The sequence below is a fragment of the Rattus norvegicus genome, chromosome Y, assembly GCF_036323735.1.
Source record: "Rattus norvegicus strain BN/NHsdMcwi chromosome Y, GRCr8, whole genome shotgun sequence".
NCBI classification, from domain to species: domain Eukaryota; kingdom Metazoa; phylum Chordata; class Mammalia; order Rodentia; family Muridae; genus Rattus; species Rattus norvegicus.
In genome coordinates this window covers 37730716-37758329 of record NC_086040.1, presented here as the reverse complement: position 1 = coordinate 37758329, position 27614 = coordinate 37730716, and the positions used below count along the sequence as shown (strand labels likewise).

Here is a 27614-nt window from a genome sequence, read left to right as displayed (position 1 = left end):
TATTGTAAGCAATTTAATTTTTTCTCAAATACTAGGGGAATTTGAATACTCAAAACAATTCTCCTGTCACAGGGACATCAGGAACTCTTCTTTATTCGGGGGTACTCCTCCATTCTTTCTTTTATTAAGGAGGTGTCATATGTTATCCCTGAAAGAAAGGTTACTTCATATCATTCTAGTTTGTCCAAAGGAAGTTTAGATATTAATTTAGGGTGAGGAAACCCACAGTATTTCCTGATATTATGGACTGTGCCACAGATATGGTTCCTAATTTTTCCCAGGTTTCTCCGTCAGTTCAAGGTAAACTGGAGGTTCAATTGGGATGCAATGAAGAGCCCCTGACAAGCATATTCTTCAAAGTAAGATGAATTCCACTTTCTTTGAATAAGAAAATCTAGACATACCCTTAAAGTTGAACATGGCTTAATACAATTTCTTCTGATAAAGAACATACAGAGAAGCAAATGAAATGAATTCTCATACAGATGTTTATTTTTTCTTAAAAAAACTTTAAATTAATATCCCCTGACAATGGTTTCTTCCGAGAATCCACCTCTATCCAGAGAATCTCAGTTCTATTCTTCTAAGAGGTCTTAATGTTTCCTTCTGACCTGGGTGGCCAGGCATACATAAATGTTTGAAGGTATGGCAGACCACATGGACATGATGTCCTCAGACATGTCAGTGCAAATCTGAGCCCTAACCTACGTTCTGCCTTTAACGTTTGTAACATAAAATGGAGCAGTTTCATCTTTGTTGTCCATGATTATCCTGCTGCTTAACAGCTTGTGGAAAAGATAAATCCAGAGATTACCACCCAATATGTAAGAGCAAATTCCCTAATTTCTGGCAAGCACGCCTCAGAGTCCCCAGACACATGGTTATTCTGGACTGTGAAAACAGTTGCACTTGACTCTCTTCTTCCAGTACCCAAGGTAAACCTTTGCCTGAAGGATTCTGTGACCTTCTCGCTCTTCCCAGTCTTCCTAAATGTTCTCTCTGAATATTGGGCCCTTGAATTTCCAACAAAGTAGTTGTATACCTAACTGATCAGACATATTTTCAAAAGTGACTCCTTCTATAATCCAGGGACTCGACTCTACTCCGGTTTGAAGTCCCAGAGTCGAAGTTTGGAATCAGAGTATATAACCCTTGCAAACTGCAATCAGGCAAATCAATAGAAATGTAATAATTTCAACATTTCTGCTTAGATCTTAACAGCTGAACAAACCAGAAGAATTAACCTAGCCAGAAACAATTATCCAAAGCCTTTGGCAGAAGAAATATGTTCCTGTCTTTTCTCTTGCATTAACAGAAATTATGAGTATATAAAACTCTGAATGAGAATTTGAAACTTATGATTACTGCTGGAAACTTTATCCACTGTATAAGGTACCAGGGACCTTTTCTGTTGAAAGAAGTGTGTATGGCACCTATATACACTATGCCTGAAGAAGTTTCTCTTCATTTTCAATAGGGCTTTAGAGTTTTCCTCTCTTACATGGGGTTCACTTTACCCAGTGTTAACTTACTCCTTCTTCTTATATTGTAGAGCATGTCAGTACTCGCCAAAGTACAGCATTGCCCTAGATTCTTTATGGTAAAGAGGCTTAAAACCTGTTTGAAGACTTACATGGCCCTTTTATATTCATATTCCCATCAAGTGGTGTTGTCTTTTCTCCTTAAAGGGCTGCCAGACCAAGGGAGTGTTATACCACGCATCCTACATGAATGATCATCTAACATTCCCTGTCTTTCCAGTAGGATTGTGGGTCAATTGTCTACTTCAATCCACCAAGTCGATTTTAGACCCTCAGCTTCTGCAAATGGGGGCTTGGGAGATCAAATTCTATTGAAAGGGCTCTAAAAATTATTCCCAGTGCACATCAATTGTCTCAGACCTCCTCCCTGTGTACTATGGGAATTTTGGAGTACCTGTGGAACTAAGGAATCACTAGAGCTGCCCTACGTCCTATGCCACACAACACAGCTATTAAGAAAGTTTGCTTAAAACTAATCTTTTTATTCAAGGTATTCATACAACACTATCCAAACAATGGTATCTTATATTTCTCTGCTTCTAAATCCTAGTTCAGAAGACACAAAGCTAAATTGACTCTTACACTATGTGCCATAAGTAGGTCATCAAAATATACACCATTCCTATATTTTATTCACATATGTGTGTAGCTGAACACATCCATGAAGAAACATCACCGCTTCCTGACCCAATTATACTGTTGTTGTGACCATTGTCTGGACTAAAAGATATATAGGGTATACATATAGGGAACATACTTAGAAGTTACTGAGACAGAGGCAGAACATTTCTCCAAGACCCAGTGTAGCCGATAACCTTCCCCTGCTGACCATGGGTGAAGTGGATACTTCTTTTCTTCAAAATATGACTAGGGACCTCCACATTCTGAACCAATACATTCAGGACTTCACTTTTGCTAAAGATCTTCTCAGAACTTCCCATTCTGTGAATCTCTTCTCAGAACTCTCCTGTACTGAGATACGTCCTAGACTCATTCCTCTTTGACGAGGCCCTGAGAACTACCCTGAATGATGATGTGACTCCTTCCCCATCAGTGTGGCCTTGGATCTTTCCCACCTCTTGATGGAGTACACTTCCTTTGACCAAAGGAAACTCACACATTCCTTTATTCACAAGGTGACATGAGACATGCTTTCCCAAAAAATAGTATGCCATATCTTGTATTCTAAAGCAGTCCCTCACGAATTTGAATTACCTCACATGGATATACTCTAAATAATAGAAATTCAAGGCTTTTACCTTTTACCATGGTGGATAGGGACATATGTTCTTCCACTCGGGTTTGAGGTCCCAGGTCCTATATATAGAATCATTGATTGATGGAATCAATCCAATCACTAGAAATCAAGAGCACCCTTTGTTGCTGCCAATATATGGATATATTAAGACAAACTGAATGAGCAACAGATCCAGAGACAGTCATGCAGACTGTTTAAAAAAGGCCTGGGATGTTACCTGCACTTCCCCAGATTAAATACAAGATGTTAAATTCCTACCAACTAAAGAAGTGTAGAAATTGAAGGGCATTGTTGGGGAAAATCCTTTACCAAATCAGGTAACAATGACATTCATGTTTCACAGGATGTTTCATGCTACCAACCCCAACTCCAAGGGTTTTCTAACACACACCTTTGCACAATCAGATCTCAAAGTTTTCTCTTTCTTAAAGGCGTCAAGATCTTCCTTTTTCCCTCAGTTACCTGAGTCATTGAACAGAATGTCAGACCTCCCTCCTACAACTGAGCCTACTTTACACATTCCCTGGTTGCCTTATGTCCTCTCAAGTACTCATATAAAGGAAAAACCCCCAAACTTTGATTATTTGAAAGTGGGCTCAATTCACTTCACTTCTGATGAAAGAGTCCCCATGGTCTCATGGCATACCTCTGTAGAAGCCAGAATCAGATTCAATAACATGCAGTTCAATGTAGTACAAAATGGGATCTTCATCCACAAAAACTATAGACATCCAGTTCCTGGCCAAGGGAGTATTGCTATGGATTGATGCTCACAAAGAAGTCTCAGATTTGGCTCCTATGGGCAAGTCTCATTGATTCCATCTATACTTGTGAGGAGTTTCAGGTGTAGCCTCTAGCTCTGGATGCCCCAAAAGCATCACTTAATTACAAGGACATCTTACACCTGATTTAACTTCATTTTACTTAATTGCCAAACTTGACCAAGATTGCCAGGCAATCATAATTGCAATTTCCCAGTGGGACATCATAAGATTCTTGGTGTAGATCAGAGGGCAGAGTACAGATAGCTAAAATTAAAATATATGCAATCTTACTACAGAAGGTTGTCAGAAATGCAATTTTTCCACCTCTCATTTATGGATGTGTACACATGTACACTTATAAATATATACATCATATATACATATATACATCACATATATGTATATATGTATATATACATTATATATACATATACATCATAGGTATACATATATACATCATGTATACATACATATATGATATATACATGTATACATCATAATATAAAATACATATACATATACGTACACATACACGTACATGTACAGATACACATACACATACACATACACACATTATATATATATAATTATATATAATGTGTGTATGTGTATGTGTATGTGTATCGATGGAGCATCACAGTTCACACAATCACCCTGATAGAAGAGCATGCTGACTAATGGAAGCTGGAAAGAATAATTGGAAGAAAATTATGCAATACCATATGTTTTCCCACCACCAAAGGTGAGCTAGAATTTTTCCTTCTTCACAGTTAGGTGACTGGATCTTGGTAATTGGTTAAAAATGGCCAGGCACTTTCTTGCTTATCAAAACAGTTCAGTATGACCCCATAAGTTGCAGTTATGAACACAGGTTACTCAAACTGCACCTATTTCCAAGCCATCTCAACACCATCCCCTTTAGATGAAGGGAAATCAGCACTTCACTTTGATTGGTAGCCTTCAGGTTTTTATTCTTTGACAAATAATACCTTACACCATCCCCTTCTGTCCAAGATCAGTTATAAGAATGACTATAGTTTAGTATTGAGATCTCAGAATTTTTTTTTTTTTTTGCCCAAGAGGATCAAGATTAAAGAGTCCTTAGAGCATACTCAACCTTCTAATAGGGATGTTTAGATCAAATGTAACCCTCTAATAGGGAGCTTTAGATCATGTCCATCTAATTATGGCCACTAAGAAAATACAGATGTGACCAAATGTACTTCACTTAATTATGATCTATGTTAGTAAATCGTGAAACTTTCATTATTTGTCCTATATACCATCCTTCATGCTTATACCCATGTCGTTGATGATTAGCTTCAAGAGGACTTAGAGACTGAAAATCATGACTGCTGAATAATACTAATGCTTGGATCCCTGACAGGCCTCCCATGGTGTAACTGAAGATACGATATGTGAAGTAGCCCTAGCTTGCCTGCTCAAGGTAGGCTTGAACACTCCATTATCCTTAAATAAGTTTGTCACTTTAAGCAGATTCTACGTCTTCTTTAATATTCTACTCTTAAAGGTCATTACTTTAGATCATCAATTTATGTCCAGTATATATCAAATGTACATTCTGTATATAAGAGTGTCCGCTATCTGTCTTATAAGACTTACAATTCCTGAAATCATCTTTGGCACCCGGGTCTCAAACTCCACTTCCAGTCAAAAAGGTCCTCAGTAGCTAACCTATTTGACAAAGAATGATTCTGAACCATGCTACTTTTGATGAAAGATGGCAAAAAATTAACACTTAACTGTGTCTCACATTCAAAACTTCCTCTAGGAGGGACATCAGAATGATACCTTTTGCTCCAGTTGTTCTCAAATTCACATCTTCTGTCCATGGGGTCTGTAATGTCATCCTTTCATAAAAGAACTTCAGTGTCTCTCCTTTTCCCTATGGGAGCATCAACACTCCACATCTACTCACAAGTATTTCACCTTTTTTCTCTGTATAGTGGGCAAGAACACTTTCACCAAAGGCCCACATTGGCCAGAAATATCTTCTTTTGCCCAAGGCGTACTCATGCCTGCACTCTCTTGTGGCCATAATTAGCACTTCTTCTCTTGATTTTGTGAGCCTGCTATATCCCAACTGTTTAGGATTACATACAAACTTCTTTCTGCTACATGTATTCTGAGACATTCCTCCACGGAAGAAAGGGGTGTTGATCTTTTCTTGTCTGACAAAGTCTTCAAAGCCCAAAGACAACTGCTGGAATGAAATGCAACCTATAGGACTGATGGAAGAATTGCTACCTGGACTTTCAAATGGCATGAAAATATATGGACATTATAAATACTGAAAAAGAATAGGAAGCTGATCAAGCAATACTGGATCTTCCTCTGCTCCACGAGGTACTTACATTTTCTCCAGAATGAAATGTTTTTTCTTATAATTTTAGAAGTAGCCAGAGATTTTAAACTTCTAACAAACCGGTATACAATATCTCCTTTGCACATTTTCTCAGAAATCCCGGTGATGTCCACGGTGCAATAACAACTTTTTCCCATGAAGTCTGGTATATTACCTTTTTGATGACTGACACAACAGTCCTACTTCTGTGCAAGTTCCCTACCTCCACCATCTTACCGAGTAAGATTTAGACTTATACAATTAAGAAGACTCCAGAAGGCCAAGGAATTACGACACATTCCCCATATGCCAAATCCATTTCCTCTCTAAAATTTCTAAGTTTATTGTCCTGAGAAACACTGTTCTGACCGAAGAGATCTCAGAGAAATCTGGACTGAGTTCTCAAACAAGAGTCTAAAACCAAACACAAATCAGACTACTATCTTCATTGTGTTCCCTTACACAGAGGTGTCCTTTCACATGCAGAGGAATGTATAGATGGACATATATTTGAATAAGACACTGAACTTAAGACTACTGCATTAGAGCCTCATACAAGACTTCTAAGACTGTTGACTGCCTACCATGGACATTCAGGTGTGTATTCTTTACTGTGATTTCCAGTTTGGAGTTGCTGAAGTAGTGTGTGGCTGGAATGTTCTATAATTTTCAAGGTATCAATCAACCTTCAACTTCTGCTCAATAGTGCTCCAGACATAAGAGGAAGAGAAGCTATGCACATTCCATACAGTCCAGGGGAGATCCTATTTCACCCTTATACTTTAGAACATCAAAAATCTATCACCCTTTCCTGGAGGGATAGCAAAAATTCCTCTTCTGCACACAGGGAAATTAGATATTCCTCCACCTATTCAAAGGAATCTGAGGATCCTCTTTTCATTTATATGATTTTTTAATTTAAGTTTCAAATATACCCTTTCCTGGTTTCCTGTTCATATGTCATCTATCTGCTCTCACTCCCCTTCTTCGATAATGGTGTTCCCATCCACATCATCCACCCGTCTAATCTTTCTCACCTTCCTTATATTAGAGGTCCACATTTGGAAGGATTAAGAGCTTTTCCTCCCCTTGTTGCCCAAAAGGCCATCTTGTGCTACATATACATCTACAGCCATGAGTCAATCCATGTATATACTTTGGGTGATGCTTTACTCCCTGGGACCTTTCGTTGTTGGGCATTGTTGTCCTATGAGGCTGCAAGCCCCTTCAGGTCTTTCAATCACTTCTGTAATTTCTACAACTGGTGTTCCATTTTCAGATTAATGTTTTTGCTGCTAGCATTCAACTATGAATTTGACCTGTTCTGGCTGTGTCTCTCAGGGACATCTATATCCAGTTCCAGTCAGCATGCACTTCTTAGCGTCAATAATCTTATATACTTTTGGTGACTGTATATATGTATATGCGCCACAGGTGAGGCATGAATTCCTTCAGTCTCTGCTTCTACCTTTGCCTCCACATAAACTCCTGTGAATGTTTTTTGTTCTGCCGTTTAAGAAGGAGTGAAGCTTGCATAATTTGATCATTCTTCTTGAACATCATGTGGTCTGTGGATTATATCTTGCCGAATTCGAACTTTTGGGATAAAATCCACTTATCAGAGAGTGCATACTATGTGTCCTTTTCTGTGATTGGGTTACCTCACTCAGGGTGATGCTTTCTAGGTCAATCCATTTTCTTATGAGTTTCATGAATTCATTGATTTTAATGTGGAGTAGTAGAACATTGTACAGATGTATCACATTTTATGTATCCATTCGTCAGTTGAAGAGCATCTTGATTCTTTCCAGTTCCTGGCCATTATAAATAATACTGCTGTGAGCATAGTGGAGCATGTGTCTTGGTTGTATGTTGCACCATCTTTTGTGTGTGTGAAGAGTACAGGTACAGCTGGGTCCTCAGTTAGGGCATTATCCAATTTTCTCAGGAAACTTCAGAATGATTACCAGATTTATCGTACAGGTTTGCAATCCCTCCAATAATGGAGCAGTGTTCCTCTTTCTCCATAACCTCACCAACATCTGTTGTCACCTGAGTTTTTGATCTTAGCCATTCAGACTGCCGTGAGGTGGAACCTCGGGACTATTTTTATTTTTATTTCCTTGATGACTAATGATGTTGAGCATTTCTTGACACACTTCTCAGCTATTTGTTATTCCTTACTTGAGAATTCTCTGTTTAGCTCTGCACCCCATTTTTCATAGGATTATTTGGCTCTCTGGTGTCTACCTTCTTGAGTTATTTGTATATTTTGGATATTAGCTCTGTATCAGGTGTAGGATTGATAAAGATCTTTTCCCAATCATTTGGTTGCTGTTTTCTCCTAATAACAGTGTCCTTTGACTTACAGAATCTTTGCAGTTTTATGAAGTCTCATTTCTGATTCTTGATCTTACAGTACAAACCATTGGTGTTCAGTTCAGGAAATTTTTCCCAGTGCCCATGTGATCAAGATTCTTCTCTACTTATAGTTTCAGTTTATTGGGTTTGATGTAGAGGATTTTGATCCACTCAGACTTAAGGTTTGATCAGGCCAATAAAAATGAATCGATTTGCATACTTCTACATGCTGCCCTCCACTTGTTGAAAATCATAATTTTTTTTTCATTGGATGGTTTTGGCCTCTTTGTCAAATATCAAGTGACCATTGATGTGTGTGTTTGTTTTGGGGTCTTCAATTCTATTCCACTTATCAACATTCCTAGATCTGTACAAATACAACTTTTTTTGTCATTTTTTTAATCACTATTGCCCTGTAATACTGCCTGAGGTAAGGAATGGTGACTCTCCCAGAAGTTCTTTTATTGTTGAGTACAGCATATGTATGTTGTGCCATCACTTTTATTAAATTCTAAAAAGTCTTTAATCTTTCTTTATTTCTTGCTTGACAAGTTATCTTTGAGTGGAGCACTGTTCAACTTACAGGTGTGTGTGGGCTCGCTGATGTTTTGTGGATATTGAAGATCAGCCTTAGTTTGTCATGGTTTGATTGGATGAATGGACATATTTCAGTTTTCTTAGATCTGTTGAGGCCTGTTTTGTGACTTGTTATATGATTAGTTTTGGAAAAAATACTATGAGATGCTGGGAAGAAGGCATATTATTTTGTTTTAGGATGAAATATTCTATAAATATCTGTAATGTCCATTTTGTTCACAACTTCTGTTAGTTTGTCTAGATCTTTGTTTAATTTCTATTTCCATAATCTGTCCGTTGATGAGAATGTGGTGTTGAAATTTCCCACTCTTATTATTTGAGGAACATTGGGTGCTTTGAGCTTTAGTAAGGTATCTTTTAGGAATGCAGTTGCCCATGTATTTGGAGCACAAATATTTAGGAGTGAGAGTTCCTATTACTGTGATAATCTTTTGATAAATATGAAATTTCCTTCCTCATCTGTTTGGAAAACTTTTGGTTGATAGTCGATTATATTCCATAGTAGAATGGCAAATCCAGCTACCGTCTCTCAGACCATTTGCTTCAAAATTTGTTTTCTAGCCTAATACTCTCAAGTAGTGTCTGTCTTTGTCTCTAAGTTGTGTTTTTTACATGCAACAAAATGCTGGGTACTCTTTATGTATCCATTCATTTAGTCTATGTCTTTCTATTGGGGAATTCACTCCATTGTTGTTAAAATATATTAAGGAATAGTGATTGTTGCTTCTGTCATTTTTGTTGTTAGAGGTAGAATCATGTTTGTGTGTCTCTTTTCTTTTGGTTTCACAGCAAGATTAGTTTGTTGCTTTTTCTAGTGTGTAGTCTCCCTCCTTTTGTTAGTGTTTTCTACCTATTATCTTTCGTAGGGCTGGATTTGTAAAAAGATACTGTATACATTTCGTTCTGTCATGGAATATCTTCGTTATTCCATATGTGTTAATTGAGAATTTTCCTGGCAATAGTAGACTGGAATGGCTTTTGTGTTCTTTTATGGTCTAGAGTATATCATTGCAGGATCTTCTGACTTTCATAGTATCTGGTGAGAAACATTGTGTAATTCTCATAGGTCTGACTTTATATGTTACTTGACCTTTTTCCCTTATTGCCTTTAAACTTCTTTCTTTATTTTGTGCATTTGGTGTTTTGACTATCATGCGATGTGAGGAATTTCTTTTCTGGTAAGATCTACTTAGAGCTCTTTTGGCTTCTAGCATGTTTTTCGGCATCTCTGTCTTTAGGTTAGGGAAGATTTCTTCAAATTTTTTTGAAGATATTTACTGGCCCTATAAGTTGGGATTCTTCACTCTCTTTTATACTTCTTATTCTAACATTCGATCTTCTCATTGTGTCCTTGAGTCCAAACGACAGGTAACTTGGAGCAGAAAAGATGGTCTTATCTCTGCCTTCAAGTGTGTAGGCACTCTTACCAACTGGTTTTCAGCTCTCAGTACAGCCAGACAACAATAAAGTCCTTCAGCTGAATTCTCCTAGTTCCCTGTGTAAATATTGTGTACCTCCTTCAAATGATAACCTCTGAAAGCCTTATTTTATACAAAATAGTTTTGGTGCATATATATGTGTGTGTGTGTGTGTGTGTGTGTGTGTGTGTGTGTGTGTCACATGTCCAGCAGACTCTGAATGGCCATTCCTTCAGTCTCCAAAGAACAATATCTCCCTACCCCTCTTATGGATATTTTATTTACTCTTTCAAGGAAGGAGTGAATCATCTGCATTTTGGTCCTCCTTCTTGAGTTTCATGTGGTCTGTGCATTGTATCATAGTTAACTTGATCATTTGCACTGATATCCAATTAAAAATGAGTGCATACTTTGTTTTTCTGTAATTGAGTAACCACCCTCTGGATGATATTTTCTAGGTGCATCCATTTGCCTATGAACTTCATGAACTTACTATTTTTGATAATTGAGTACTAGTCCATTGTGTAAATATAGGCCATTTTCTGTATCCATTCTTCTGGTGTAGCACATCTGGGTTAATTCCAGCTTCTGGATATTATGCATAAGGCTGCTATGAACATAGTGTAACATTTGTCTTTGTTGTATGTTGGAGCATCTTTTGGGTATATGCCCAGGGGAGGTATAGTTGGGTCTTCAGCAAGTGCAATGACCAATTTTTGAGGAACCTCAGGTCTGATTTTCAGGGAGGTTGTACCAGTTTGCAATCCCAACAACAATGGAGGAGTGTTCCTCTTTCTCCACATCCTTTCCAGCATCTGCTGTCACCTGAGTCTTTGATCTTAGCCATTCTGACTGATGTGAGGTAGAATCACAGGGTTGTTTTGATTTGCATTTCCTTTATGACTAAGTAGGTTATACATAACACAAATCGTTCTAAGGTATGATGTTACCCTAACTGTTGGTCTGTATATAGCTGTGTGCCAATTGAACAATTTCTATCTCCTTATTCAAAGTTCAAGTCAAATCACATCAAGGAAATCCACACACAATCACATATGCAGAAGCCAATAGAAGGGGCAGTGTCAGAAAGTGCCTAGAACACATTTGCACAGGAGAAAATTTTCAGAACAGAACACCAAAGGCTCTAAGATCACCAGTCAATTTACAAAATGCCATCATTCTGAAAACTTTCTTTAAAGCCAAGTACACTGCCAATAGGAAAACAACAACCTACACATTTGGAAAAGAGTTTTACGAACCCTACATTTGAGAGAGTGCCAAAATTAAAAATATAAGAATTCAGAAAGGTGAACTCCCACACAACAAAGAACCCAACTTTTAAACTGGATTAGAGAGCTAACCAAGAATTCTCAACTGAGGTATCTCAATAGGTGAAAAACATATCGAGAAATGTTTAACATCCTTAGTTCACAAAAAGGCAAATCAAAATGAACATAAGAGTCTTCCTTAAACCAATCAGATTGGCTAAGACAAAAAACTAATGCAGTAGCAGAGTGGGCTAGGAGGTAGAGAAAGTGGAACACTCCTCCACTGCTTGCGGGATTAGTAGCTGGATAGCCACTTTGGATATCATCAGTGTGGAGGTCCAGAGAAAATTGCAAATAGCTTTACCTGAAAAGCCAGCTTTACCACTCACTTCAACACATACACTCAAACTTGATCCACACATAACGTGGACATGTGGTTGAAGATATTCACAGCAGTCTTACTTATAACAGTTGAATGCTGGAAAGAATCATGATAAACCTCATCTCCACTCAGGAATAAATACAGAAAGTGTCCTATATGTAAACAATGGAACATTACTTAGGTATTAAATATGAGGACACCAAGAACTCTGTAGACAAAGGATGGAACATGAAAATAGTGAGTAACAGACATTGAAAAGGACATAACATAGGATGGACTTAGTGACTAGTAGATGTTAGCCCTGCTAACAGAATACCCACTATACAAATCTTTTATAACATGAAGGGTAACATGTGAGAAGGCCAAATGGTGGATACTTGGAACCCACTTAGAAGGGAGTACAAAATAATCATGGAATGCAGTGGAGTGGAAGAATCTAGCTAGATGTGGAAAATGATGGATAAAGTGGTGGGAGTTGCACCAATTAAAAGAGACAGGAGAGAAATTCAGAGGAAACGTGGAGTAAATAACAATAAGCATCAGTGGTGGGTGGTGGACTTGGGTATCCCCAGGAAAATCCCAGATGCCAGGGATGCAAGTGTATCCCAGAAACTTACTGTGATGGTTGTAGTTTAAATACCGAGCAGGAAAATAGATAGAGCAACTAGAGACTTCCTCCTGTAGCTAGACATGCCCTGCAGTGAAGGGATGGTGCTGCCCACACAGCTCACATTTTTTTTTACCTATAAATCTCCAATCTAAAAAATGTAAATACAAAAATGGAGCAGAGACTGAAGGAAAGGCAATCCAGAGACCACCCGACCAGAAGAACAATTTCATCCTGAGACTCCAAATCCTCAGACTATTCCTGAGGTCAAGATGTGCTCGCAGATAAGAGCCTAATATGTCTGTCCTCCGTGGGGCTCTGCCATCACCTGACCATGACAGATCCAGAAACACCTAAGCATTTGACAGCACCTGACAGCCACAAAGGAAGAGATAGGGGAATGACTTAAGGATCTGGAGGGAATTGGAACCCAATATGAAGAACAACAGTATCAATTAAGCTTACCCTTCAGAGGTTCAGGAAATTTTACACCTTCTAGTATATGCTTTGGCCAGTCCAAGACATCTGCTACATAGATACCAGATCATATGGGGAAGACAACTGCCTCAACTGCCATATCTGGGAAGGGAAGCAATTGGTCCTGTAGAGATGTCATATCAAAGAGAAGGGGGATGTTAGAGGGCAAAAGTCAAAGTGGGGAGCACCATATTAGAAAAATGAGGATTGGAATAGCTTAGGGAATTTAAGAAAGAAAAACCAGTTTGGGAAATGACATTTGAAATGTAAACAAATAAATATATTATTTTATACATATAATGCATATAATATAACACATTTATGTTTACAACAGAGATATTCACATCTGTCTCCTTAAGGACTATATATTTCATTTTCTGTACTATAGGTTTGTTGAGAGTTGAAATCCATAATTTTCGTGAGTTTCTTACTACTGAAAATCACATAGATACACCCAATCAAAGTTTTATCTCCTGTCCTTATAGCTATAAATCTTTAGTTACCACTACAAAAAAATATTTTTTATTTCTGTTGCATTGGAATTCCTTTCCATGCCTCAAATGTTTCCCAACTTAACTGTACATCTCTATATTCCCTCCATTGTCATCCTCTTCCCTCTTTCTTCACATTTGACATTCCTGTTCTTGACAGTGTTCCTCTGCAATCCATAAGTTCATTTGTACGTCCCAAAGTGAGGACAGTCTGGACCGCATCCCTTGAATTTACACTAAACTTATCAAACCGAAATAGTGTGGAGAATTAACATTCAGATTAAAGTGAAAATGTCTCCCATTTTTCTTTTTTGATCTGGATTATCTCATCTATGATGACTTTCACAAGATCCATTCATTGTCCTGAAAATTACATGCTTTCCTTTTTCAATCTGTAAAAGAACCACATTTTCTTTATGCATTCATTTGTAAAGGAACAACTTGAATATTTCTAATTATTCAAGGGTCTCTATACTAGGATGAATCAAAATTTGGATATATTTTCCTCGAGTTATATCTTTAGGCACATCCATTTCCGGATTCATGAAGAAACATCATACTGATTTCCAAAGGTGCTGTAGAAGTTTGTATTCCAACCAGGAGAATAGTAATGTTCCCCTCTCTCCATAACACAGCAAACATAAGTTGACTCATGTGTTACAAAACTAAAATTTCTGAAAGGGAGGAAAAAATTCTCAGAATAATTTTGTTTTGCATTTCTGTATTGTATAAGGATGATAAATATTTCACTTTCGATTCTTAGTCACTTGAGTTTCTTCACTTTTGAATATTTTGTTTAGATATGTAGCCTAATTTAATTTAGTTTCTTGATATATAGTGTTTTAGTTTTTCTAATATTATTTATAGAAGCCCATTTTTGAACATGTACATGGAAATAATGCTTACTATTTTTGAAAATAGCCACTTTAAACTTATTAAGATCAAATTACATAATGCACTCATTAAACTCACAGAATTGGCAGATCTGTTTTAACCAACTGAAATCATAAGGTCGCTCCATGAAATATCCCTATATAATAAAACATTTTCTACATACATTATATTGAGGAATATAGTTTATATATTTTACTCTGAGAATTTCCACCAATGAATGTTGATGATAATTTTCCATTTATTTTTCCCACATCACTCTATTTCTTTGAATCCTTCCTGTGTATATCTTCTACATTAAAGTACTGTTTAATAACTCTATGATAAACCCTTACAAATTTTTCAATCCTCCAACTGAAGATACTAACTGTCCATAGTATGTCAGATAGGTATAGCAGTTTTCAGGCCTTTTCCCTGCATTCTTCCCTGTTGACTGGTTTGAAGTTGTGCAGGAAACAACAGCTGCTATGTGACATGAGGGCAACACTTCTTGTATCCAGAAGACACGCTTTATGTCTGATCCCTCCCACAATTTTCTCCACCTAAAGTCTCTTTGCACCTTGTTTCAGAATGGCTTTTTGGCCTTGGGGAAGGTGTATAACATGTATATCCAACTCATCATGGCTGAAATCAGTAAAATGTAGACAACTATATAATGAATGAAAGTAAGGGGTCACTCTTGGAAAGTATTAACAAGATCGTCATAATCTCTGGCCATGTTAGGTAATGAAAGGGTTGAATTAATAAAATGAAAGAGAATATAGGAAACATGGAGAAAACACAGATTATTTAGATTTACAGTCTCAAATCTAGAATAATTTTTAAAGCATTCATGATTTACTGTGGGGAGCGGGTGTAGTGGCAATCCGAAGATGGATTCCGGGACTGCTGCCACATCTCACGAATAGCACCTGAAATTAAGCCCATGCCCCATTGTGAGAACTGCGCAGGCGCACCATAACATTATATCAGGCCATGTGACGTGGACCTATGAACAGAGGTTACACAGACTGGAGTGTTGAGGTGGTTGAGGGAGGATATAAGGGAGTGGCCTCGGGGGCTGGATGGAGGCATTGTTCCTGCTTGCAGACAAAAGGGTTCCTGAATAAACTGCTTTGAGAAGAACGTGTGGTGTTGCTCCTTTCCTGCTGGTCGGGGTTGGAAGTGAGAGTATATACTAGATGTATTGGATATAGCAATATTAAATCAGCTCATTTTGCATAATTAAAACAGCTCTATACTAAATAATTACATAGAATCAGGTATTTAATTTCTCCCACCTCAAATATCATAGATTCACATGTATTCAGGTGAAAAGAAATGAATATACATTTAAATAGCATTTAAAGTGTTTAGGACTATTTCATAAAGTAGACAAAAGGATTTAATACATTAAAATTCTATTTTGAATCTGGTATTATCTAACAATGACAGAGAAAATAAGGAGAGAGTGAGACAGGGGGACAATCTGGCAAAAGGGAAGGTATTGAGAGAGGGAGAAAGAGGTATGGACGACTGACACAAAGAGAGGAAGAGGGAGTATTTTACACACTAATTTAAACCTATACACACATATTCTCAATAAAATACTTGTGAACAGATTCAAGTCAACATTAAAAATAATCTTCTACCAGATAAGCTTTCTTCAAATCCCAGACATACAAGAGAGAAAAATTTAAAGCAGGTCCACTACAAGCAGCAAGAAGACAAGAATATACACTGGTTTCACAACTATGTATTACAGTATTTGGAATTTTAGCTAGAGGAATATGACAACCGAAGAAGATCCAGGGAATACAAATGAAAAATTAAGAAATCAAAATGTTCTCGTATGCAGATGTCATGACACCATTTTAAAAACTCTAAAAATGTATCAGTCTCTTAAGACTGAAAAATACGGTCATAAAAGCAGAATATCATACGAACACACAAAATTCCTTAGCCTTCCTTTATGCCAATCCAAACCATACTTTGAGGAAATATGGGTCAAATTCCCCTCACAATAATCTGAATATATAAAATAAAATATTGTGGATGAAAATATTAAAAATGCAAAGACCACTATGAATTAGCTAGACGTGACCCTGAATAGAGACAATTGTTCTTTAAAAGTTTAAGTTTCTTAAAGCTGAAAATATATTCACAATTCAAAGTGAAAACTCAAAACACGTTATCGTTTTTGTTTTCCAATTTCAAACCATGGGAGAGAAATCAGTGAAATATTCCACTTGAAACACTCTTAAAATATATAACAAAGTACCCTGAATTCGCATAGTTATGAAGCATACTATGAGAAGACATACGAAGTAACCATGATCCATCCAGAAAACATATAAGAACATTCCAGCTGATGTTCTGAAGGACCTTAAAGACTTGAATAAATCAAACTTTTCTGGTTTTAAGGATAAGTAGATAGTATAATAATGTCAATTTTTGATTAATTAATAAAGTAAATTCAATAAATATTGATTAGAAAATTTTACTACAATAAATCAACCACATTTATTAAACTCAAAAATTTGACTATAATTATTCTACTATGGGACAGAAGATAACTTTATTGTACATAGTGCTAACATGTTTAGGGAGATAATTTTAAAGAGAAACAATAAGGAAGGATAAATATCATGAGATTAAAAAATGTAAGTTACATACACAGTGTGATTTTGTTGTCAGAGTGAATATTTCAGAAGATTGTAGTGTCCAGGATTTATTTATTAATTTAAAAGTGTAGGTTACATACCAGCAGGAGGATGGACTATCGGATCAGATCTCCAGAAAATGCCAAATGTTCCAGTTAGTATGACTATGTTATAGTAAACATAAAAATGCCAGTTTGAAAATTGAAGGTTTTATTCACCTTAGAAGTTCCAGTTCATAATCAATAGAATCCAAGAAAAGAACACAAGACAGCAGCATGAAAATAAAGAGGAACTCTACTTAACTAATCTGATCAGCTACCTTTTCTCTATAATCTCCACTGCTTAGTAGTGCTGGTACCATCCACAGTGGGTAAAGTCCACAGACATCAACTAGACATCAAGAAAATGCAAAATACTGATGCCCGCAAGTCATTCTGATGGAGTCAGTTGCTAAAAAATGCATCATTTAGACAGCCACAGTAAGCAATCACAGCAAGCCATAAAAGCAAAATAGAAAATATAGCCAACGAAAGATAAGAGTACCCCTTCATGAATGGAATTTGAGGTCAAAAGTGAAGTTCTATGTGAGGAAGAAATTAGAAGAAATTATGCCAGAAATCACACTTTATTTAAAATAAAAAGTGACAACAAGACAAAGCCACAAATAAAATATTGTTAAGTTTGACATTTTGAAACCTCTTCTGGAGATTGCAGATTAGCCTCAGGAAATGGTTTTAGGCTGATAGTACCATTGACAATCCAGTGTTTTGGTGGAGGATTTTCCATCAAAAACCTTAGCTTTACCACAGAGGCTAGGTCCAAAATACAAATGATAGTCAGTCAACTGTTTGCCATATCTTGTTCTCCAAAGAAAAGGAACAGTTAATTTAGTCATGATTCGGTGATGACTCTAATTCATCTCCGAATCATAGATATTGCCAGCAGATATAAAACCAAAAGACCCATTGTCAAACAGCAGTATTCTCCGCATTGCCCACAGTCACCATAGTAATACCAGTGGTGAGCACTACAGTATGATTTGTTTCTGTTTCCTGTTTTTGCAGCTTATAAACCTTGTTTCTTTGACCCACAGAGAAGTTTCAAATAAAATAATGAAAAAAATTTGAATTGAAAGCTATTGGTGGCTTGTAGTTGTAGTTAAAAATGAGGACCTTAAGCAATCTTCACTTGGTCCTCTTCTTTTAGGATTGGGGTTGATTCGCCTTTGCTTTTGCTTTTAGTTTCATTTTGGTGATTTTTTTGTTTTATTATGTTTTCTTTTTCTTTTTGTTCTTTTCTACATGCAGAGATCAAGAAGTGGTCAGAAGAATTTCAAGTACAAATTCAGATGGCTGGAAAGAGCTCTGTCTCTCTAACAGGTCCACATTGTTTGCTGTACTAGGGATTTTTCTCTTGCCTTTAATGTTGCCCATTTCCACTTTTTGGATCCTTTTATCCTGGCATAATTAATACTACATGTATATTATAATTATTTGAATTTCAACTCTGAAATTCTAACTCTTCTATCTCCCACACAAAACCAGAGACATGGATTGAATCTTGTTTGGTCACGTTTTGATTCTTAGATCGGGAATCTTCCTGCGAACACTGAAGGTCCTGTTGCCAAATTGATTCTCTCTAGTTCAATAAAGATGCTCTTGGCCAACCAGTTGTGAGGATATCTAGTATTCCTGCAAACAGGCTAGTAGACACAAGGGTGGAGAAAGGATTTAAGGGTGGAGTAAGAATTACCAGTCATGTGAGATCTAATATGGAGTGGCCATTGGTGTAGCAGGCAGGATGTTAGAAACACAGTAAGATAAGCTCATATTTGGGGTGCTGCGCTATGAGTAATGACAACTGAGCAATTGAGATAGGGCAGATTTAGAGGTGTTGAGAAGGGAGTAAAAAGGATAGTTTTCTATTTGGTAGAGGCTTAAAAATCCTGAAAATAGAGCTAAAGCACATCAAATGTTCCTAAGCGTATGTGGATTTCAAGTGCATTTTAAGGGAACCTGATCAGCTCTGGGAGCTTGGACTTCCTTGAGCTTAAAGTGAGGCAGTAGGACCAATTTCTGCAGAGACTTATGAGAGCAATCCATGACCATAATGACCACGTCCAAAGTCACCTTGACCATGAGAGTTAAAGCTGACCCACATGTATCTTTTGATATAACCGTTTCTTCTTTGTGACCTTTTAGTGTTCCATTTGCTCAAAATTATTAGTGAAGAGGGTAAAATGATACTAAAGTCTACTCTTGGTTGTCAACTATTCATCTGAGATTAATTAAACCCCAGAGATAGAGGGAATATGTGAATAATTTCTGCATAATATAAGGTCAATGTAAAATGTATTTCTTATATGGATCTTTGGGGTGGGATGTTGCTTCTTTAACCTAGAACTTCATCAATATCTCATCTTTATATTTACTTTTTCAGGCCTCTCCAGATACTACCTTTTGAGGAATGAATCCTTCTCAGGAGACAATAGAGGGAACCTGCACTTCAATGATAATTAAACGGCACATCAAGATATCAAATCAAAATATCAAAGTGAGAATGGAATAAATTTATTAGTACAGTGTTTTGCAAACAACTTCTTTCACAAACAGCCTTGGAAGGAGAATTCTGAAATTTTGCATTTCATATTTGACTTTGCTGGTACTCTGACAAAATCAACTCACAACTGTTTGGGGCTTTATGGGCAATTAAATACTACAAACAGAGCTTAATGAATCAGTGCTCTGCGGTATGTGTTAATATGGCTACAGTGAAGAACAACTATGCTAAAGCTATTCATCTGTTTTTCAAACAGCATCCTCATGCAACTGTGGACTTCTGTGGGTCGTTGGATGGATAGCTTGAGAACACTGGCTGAGAGCTGCAAATGCAGAAGTGGGATGGTACATGCTTGGATCATGAAAGGCCTGTGTGGAGATCATAAACAACTTCACAATATTCAATGCTTTAATAATTACTAGGAAGTAGACTTCTGTAAAATGACTTCAGCAGACCAGCATGGTAGAAAAACAGTAACTGGAGATTTAAATCCACTGGATTGTGAAACATGGACTTAGAGGTAGAGACTTGTCAGCACATGAAGACTGGATAATGAAACCACTGTTGTCTCTTAAGTTTCCCTAACCCATGGTTTGAGGCCAACAGCAACAGATTTTTTGCACTGACGAATAGAATAAAAGCCAATTTGTTGAAAATCCCAATCATAAGAAAATACTGAAATCATCTGTGACGAACATCAACTCTCAGCATGGTTTCAGGATGTCTGAATGTCTGCTGTCAGCATGGGCTTTTACTGACATCCCTTTTATAACTGCAGAGCTCCAATCTGTTTCAGCCACATCATCATCTCTTAATTCTGTTGCAGGTAGATTAGATCACTGTGTCTGCCTATGCAGTCTTTCTCTACATATAAAGACCCAAGGAACAATTCTCACTCCAGGCAGCTGTTGAAAGTAATTTTGAATCCCATTGGTGTTGTTAGTAGATGTAATGTCTTCAAATCCCAGAAGACCATGTTTGCAAAGGAGGTGATTGAGGAAGTCTTGGGTATTTCTTTCATAGGGGCAGGTGGGATCGATGAACAGGACCGCTTTCCCAGACTAGATCTTGCAGTTCACATACACATGAGCCATGCTGACAGGGTGCAGCTTCCCAGAATAGAATGTTCAGTTGATGATACTGGTCTGTTTGAGAGTGGCAAACCCAATGTATTATAAACCATGCATTCTATTTGAATCCCCATAGAAAACATGGAAGAAAGAAGCATTTACTTTTTCATTTTTGCACTAACAATGCTACCAAACACTCACAGACATTAGAACCTGCATACTGAAGATGTATCCATATACAAATGACCAGATGTGACATCTAGCCTTTTGAACTAATAAAATAATGGATTCTAGGACTTTAAAAATAGTCAGCCAGTGTTAAAGTATGTGGTCCATAGTGTGTGATAATTGTGACTAGTTCAATCTCTCTGTACAGAGAGATTCATCCTTTACTATCTGTTGGGGAACACGAACTACTACACCAGGTATCTAGAGAAGACCTTTTACTGCAGTTTGAGTCTAGCAAGAGTTTCAGCTCAGTTACAAATTTCCAATGGCCACATCCCCTTAGTCTGATATTCATACGCTGCTTTGATACAGTCCTACTTATATTCTATAGTTCTTGGCAACCGATTTAAAAGAGCATTGTAACCTATTAAAGAAATGCACAGTAATTTATTTGCATGAGTGCAGCAGAGAGAAGGATTATAGGATAAACAAGAATTGGAAAGCAAGATGTCCTTCCTTCCGAGGACCAAGACCAGGAAACCTGAACTACATAAAAATCTGAGACAAGTAGTCTGAAGGTTTTTCTTTCCTTCAATCATGGGGCTCCTAGTGAAGATGCTCAGTTCTCAAGAGTTGGCAAAAATTACCTTTATTGCTGAGCCAGGTCAACTGCTGAATATTTCATTCATGGACCTGAAGAAACTCTGTATCCATCCTGCTATAATATGTATATATCTATGTATCATTCATAGAATGGACACTTTACTGTTGGTTTGAAAGCAACAGTTTGTCCATGGAGAGACACAGATTTCTTCTTTCAGAAATTATTTCACAGGCTGATGGTGGGTCTCATAAGTTCATTCCGGGATTTGCTTTACAGTAATCATTCAGTGATCTGGAAGAAACACTTTTTTAATGTTGTGAGATCTACTAGAACAATATCAACCATCATTTTCCCTTCCCAGTTTAATTCTGAATCATTCTCCACTAATTGTCTGTGGTCTCTGATGAAGGCAGCATCTCCACAGACTAGTCTGAATATTGCTCTTAGCACTGCATTTATGATACATCAATGTGATTTCCTTACCACTCTCATTCCCTAGAGAGTTTTTCAATTCATTTCATCTGATGGGTCTAATAGAGTACATCATCACCAAGGATGAGTTTTGAGAGTTTTGCTAAAAAATTTAAAAAAAGAAAGAAATAATAGGAAAGAAAAGAAAGAAAAGAAATAAAGGAAAACTGCAAGCTTATCTCACCAATTGACTCAGAAATCTAAAGTTTTATTCAGTGGAAATAATTGTGGAAAGTCTGAGATGATGAAGTTTCAACTAGAAGCACTTCTCTCTCCATTATATTAGTGTAAGAGAGAAACTGCACTATTGGTATCCAAAGCATGGAGGAGTTTACTCTGAGCAGACGACACAATACTTGTCTTTCATTTCTTACTTAGGACATTTTTATAATTGAAAAAAGAATAAATGCAATGAGCTCTCAGGAAAACATCTGTGACCTTCCAAAAACTTTGGAATAAAGAAATGAATGATATAAAATCTCTCACTTCCAGGAGCCATAAGAACTGCGAAGTCCAGATGTTTGTGAGAGGCTCGCAGCTTTTGATTCCCATATGTGGAAGGCTCAGAACAAGTCTATCTCTTCAGTGATCCTACTGAACTCATACAAGGACTCACTGAGCTTTCCGAAGGACCGTGTATTTCTTCCTTTTTTTATACCAAGACAGAAGACCAGCTTCCTCCTTCCCATCTCTGATCTCTTCATCCTCTTTCTTCTCACTCCACAATGGATACTCTGAATTAGAGTTTAATTAGTAAATACTAGAGGTAATGAAGGGATATCTGGATGGAGTTGCAGTAACAACAACACTTGTGACATCACTGAAGAAGCTAGTCCTCTCCAGGTTACAATAGATGTTTCAGGGAGGGCCTCATGATTATGTCATTGAGATGTGTCATGGCTTACCTGTTAAACAGCTTTCCTTACATTGACCAGATTCAAAGGTGCCCATTCCACATATGTCTCCTGTGACACAGGAGGAACCTTTATGTACTCCCTCTCTCTAAAGGTAGAGACTTCTCTTTGCTTTATTAGCTGTTACTTGAGATGGAGAAAGTTAGTCAGGGCTTGCCATGGGTAGAAGATTTAGGAACATCTAGTGTAGGAGATAATTCTAGATAATATTTTTATTCCCAGGTTCATTCCTGAGACATAGAGTTCAATTTTCTTTGTTATCTATGTATCACAAAGGCCAGTATTTTCCCTGCAGACCTTTAATTAAATGAATATTGTATTTCACTTTCTTATTGTACATTCCTTGACAGGGGAATTCATAATTATTCCTGAATGTGTACTCAAAAATTCTGTTTTCCAATTCCATTTTCTGCAATGATTTTGACAACAAAGTGTGCCCATCTTTAGAGTGAGCTTAACAGTATGAATACTGTGTACTCACTTCAATTATTCAACTCCTAAATGCTTCTTTTATGTAATAATTACAAGGCATCAGCAAAGCAAAGGGCAAGATGGGGTACAGAATTCGGTTCTATAGTCCCATTTGATATCAATTCTGCACTACCTATCTTCCTGTGTTCCTATGGCCAGACTTAAGTGTTTTGGATGTTTTATCATTATTCTTTCTTAAGTAGAAACCTTAGATACTGGAGGATAGGCAGGGAGAAAAATGGCATGATTATCAGTCAAACCTCAAATTCAATATGTTCATAATACAGGAGGGAGTCTATTTGACATTGTCATTTCTGAATTCTACAATCTTGACCTAGTTGGGCAGATTCTATGTTAACATTCCAACTAACCACCTGGCTGTAGGAGCCACCAAAAGTATATATAAACATCTGCCACCAAAATGATATAAAATTGATGAAGCTAAGAAGTGCATTCTGCCAGGAACTGGATATAGACATTTCCTGAGAGACACAGCTAGAATATGTGAAATACAGAGGTAAATGATAGTGACAAACCCATGAATTGAATGAAAATGGACTTCTTGTTGGTAAATGTTGGGAAAGGATTACAAGATCTGAATGGGGCTTTAATCCCCACAAGGACAATGCCAAGTAATGAAACCTTTCTGGTACTAAATCAATATTCAAAGACTGCACATGGACAGACCAATGGCTTCAACTGCATATGAAGCAGAAGATGGCCTTCGTGAGCACCAATGAAAGAAGAGGCCCTTGATCCTCCCTAGGTTTGATTCCCAGTTCAACGGAATGTAAAGAGACAGTAAGATGGGTTATAGAAAAAGGGGAGGGGGACAGGTTAGGGCTCTTATGGACAGGAAACTGGGTAAGGAAATTACATTTGAAATGTAATTAAAGAAGTATCCAATTAAAAAAGCATTAAAAATTCCTAAAAAAATGATAGAAGTAAAAGAAAAGAAAACTATCAATGAATCATACATATTGACGCAGAAATTTAAAGGGTATGTATCAGGGAATGGTAATCAGAGTAATACTAGTGGAAAGACTGAGATGATGATGTATTAACTAGATGCACATCTCTGTCCCAAATATCAGTGTCGGAAACAAAGTGCAGTATAGGAATCCAAATCAAGGCGGAGTTTACATTGAGCTGAGGGTACAGTACTTGTCATCTCTCCTTCCTTAGGACCTTTTTATCCTGGGCAAAAAGAATGAAAGCCATGAGCTATCAGAAAAACAACTGTACACTTCCGAATACCTGACTTTTGGAATAAAGAAATTAATGATAAAAAATCTCTGACTTCCAGGAACCATAACAAGCAAGGAAATCCAGATGTTACTGAGAGGCTCCCACCTTCTGAATCCCATACGTGGAAGGCTCAGATCAAGTCTATGTGTTCAGTGAACCCTCACAACCCCTACACAGCACTCACTGTGCTTTTCCATGTACCATATATTTTTAGTTTTTTAAACTAAAACCCTAGGCCAACTTCCTTCTCCCCATTTCTGATATCTACATTCTATTTGTTCTCCCTCCCAAATAGCTGTACACACTGAAATAAAGGCCTATTAATAAAACCTAGAGGTACTGAATGAATGTCTGAGAGGAAGTTGCAGTGAGGAAAACACTAGTGACATCACAAGAGAAGCTAGGGCTCTCCAGTATACAAGAGATTTTTCAGGGATGGCCTAATGATCATGTCACTGAGAACTGGCATGGCCTACCTCCTAAAGAGCTTTCTTTATATCGACCAGATTCTAGGGTGATGTTCCAGGTGTGTCCTTTGACACAGTGGAAAACTTTATGTAGAACATCTCTCTAAAGCTAGAGAATTCTCTTTGCTTTATTAGTGGTTACATGCTCTGAATGAAGAAAGCTATAAAGGGTATGGCATGCGTAGAAAATATCTAGGAACATGGGATGTAGGAGATTCTTCTGTATTATAATTTTATTCCCATTTCCATTCCTCTGACAAACAGTTCAATTTCCTAAGTTCTATCTGTTTCCAAAAGGCCTTTGTTTCCCTACAGATATTTAATTGAGTGGATTTTGAATTTCATTTTCTAATTGTTCTTTCCTTGATAGCGGACTTTATAGATATTCCTGAATGTGTCCTCAAAAGTTCCGTTTTGCAATTCTAGATTTTGCAATGATTTTTGCAACAAAGCTGGCCAAGCTAAAAAGTGAATGTAATACTGTAAATATTGTGTACCTACTTCAAATGATAAACTCTCAAATTTTTATTTTATGGAAAAATTACCTGACATCAGTAAATCAAAGGGCAGCATGGACTATAGAATGCGGTTCTGTAGTCCCATAAATATCATTTCTGTAATATCTACCTTCCTGCGTTCCAAGTGTGAGACTTCAAGCTTTTGGATGTTTTACCATGATTCTTTCTTCAAGCCATACAAAAGATACAGAATGATGGGAAGGGAGAGGAATGGCTTGAGGTCCAGTAAAAGCTCAACTTCAATAAGCACAAAAGAACATGATTGGTATTGTCATTTGTGGATTCTCCATTCTTGACCTAGGACCTCAGAATCCAAGTTAAAATTTCAACTAAATTCATAGATGTATAAGCCACCAAATATATATATCGATATAGAGATAGAGAAGAGATAGAGCTAGAGACTGAGACAGAGACAGAGATAGATAGATAGATAGATAGATAGATAGATAGATAGATAGATAGATAGATAGATCAGGCACCAAAACTAGATACGATTAAGGTTAATAAAGCTAAGAAGTGCATGCTGCCAGTAACAGGTTATATATCTTCCCTGAGAGACACAGCTAGAGCATGTCAATTACAGAAGTGAATGCTAGTGGCAAACCAGAGAAGTGTAACGGACCTCTTGTTGTTAAATTTTTAGAAAGGATTACAAGAGCTGAAGACACTATCAACCTCATCAGAAGAATAATGCGAATGAACAAGAACCTTCTGGTACTATAAAGATATTCAAAGACTGTACATGGACAGACCTATTGCTCGAACTGCATATGTGGCAGAGGATGGCATTGTTGGACACCAAAGGAAAGAGAGGCCCTTGGTTCTCCATAGGTTTGACTCCCAGTTCAAGGAAATGTCAATGGGTAGTAAGGGTTTTTTAAGTGTAAAGGAAAGGAAACATTTAGTTCTCTTATGGAGAGGAAACTGGGAATGGAAATAACATTTAAATATAGATATAGAAATATCCAAAAAGTATTAAAATTAGCTTAAAATTAAAAAAATGAAAGAAATAAAAGTAAATAAAACTGCAAGGTAATCAGACATATTGATTCATAAATCTAGAGGGACACTGTCAGGGAATGGTAGTCAGCATAACACTAGTGGAAAGACTGAGATAATGAAGTCTCAACTAGAAGTATTTCTCTCTCCCAGATATCTGTGTCAGACACAAACTGCGATGTAGGAATCAAAAACATGGAGGAGTTTACTATGAGCTGAGGATACAATACTTGTCTTTCCCTCTTTCCTTGGGACTTTTTCCTTCTGGGAGAAAAAATAAAATCCATGCACTCTCAGAAAAAAAACAAAAACAAAAACAAAAACAAACAAAAACAACTGTACCCATCCCAACACCTGGCTTTTGGAATAATGAAATTAATGATAATAAAATCTCTGACTTCCAGGAACCATAACAAACAAGGAAATCCAGATGCTACTAAAAGGCTACCACTTCCTCAATCCCATATGTGGAAGGCTCAAATCAAGGTTATGTGTTCAGTGAACCCTCACAAATCCTGCTCAGCACTCACTGCGCTTTCCCATGTATTTCCCAAATATTTCCACATATTTCTTCATTTTTTTAAACTGAAACAGAAGGCCAACTTTCTTCTACTCATTTTTGTTATGTACGTCCTTTTTGTTCTCTTTCCCAAATGGCTGTTTGCACTGAAATAGAGGCCATTTAGTAATCCCTAGAGGTACTGCAGGAATATATGTTATGCAGTTTTTTGTGACATCACAAAAGCTAGGGCTCTCCAGGGTACAAGATATTTTTCAGGGAGGGCCAAATGATGATGTCACTGAGAACTGCCATGGCCTACCTGCTAAACAGCTTTCTTTACATTCACCAGGTTCGAGTGTGCCTTTTCCAGGAATGTCTAATGTGACACAGTAGTAACATTTATGTACTACACCTCTCTACAGCTGGAAACTTCTCTTGCTTCAGCAGTGGTTACAGGATCTACATGGAGAAAGTCAGTTACGGGCTTGTATTGAGTAGAAAAGATCTAGAAACATGGATTGTAGGAGATTCTTCTGGATAATAATTCTATTCCCAAGTCCA

At 37.2% G+C, this 27614-nt stretch overlaps 1 long non-coding RNA gene across 1 annotated transcript; it reads left to right on the top strand.

Moving 5' to 3' along the window:
- The first annotated feature begins 289 nt into the window (after positions 1–289).
- On the top strand, positions 290–5864 carry LOC134484335 (uncharacterized). The gene is made up of 3 exons (XR_010061735.1): positions 290–359; positions 4951–5010; positions 5765–5864. It is a non-coding gene; the product is annotated as an uncharacterized LOC134484335 (long non-coding RNA).
- The last annotated feature ends 21750 nt before the right edge of the window (positions 5865–27614 follow it).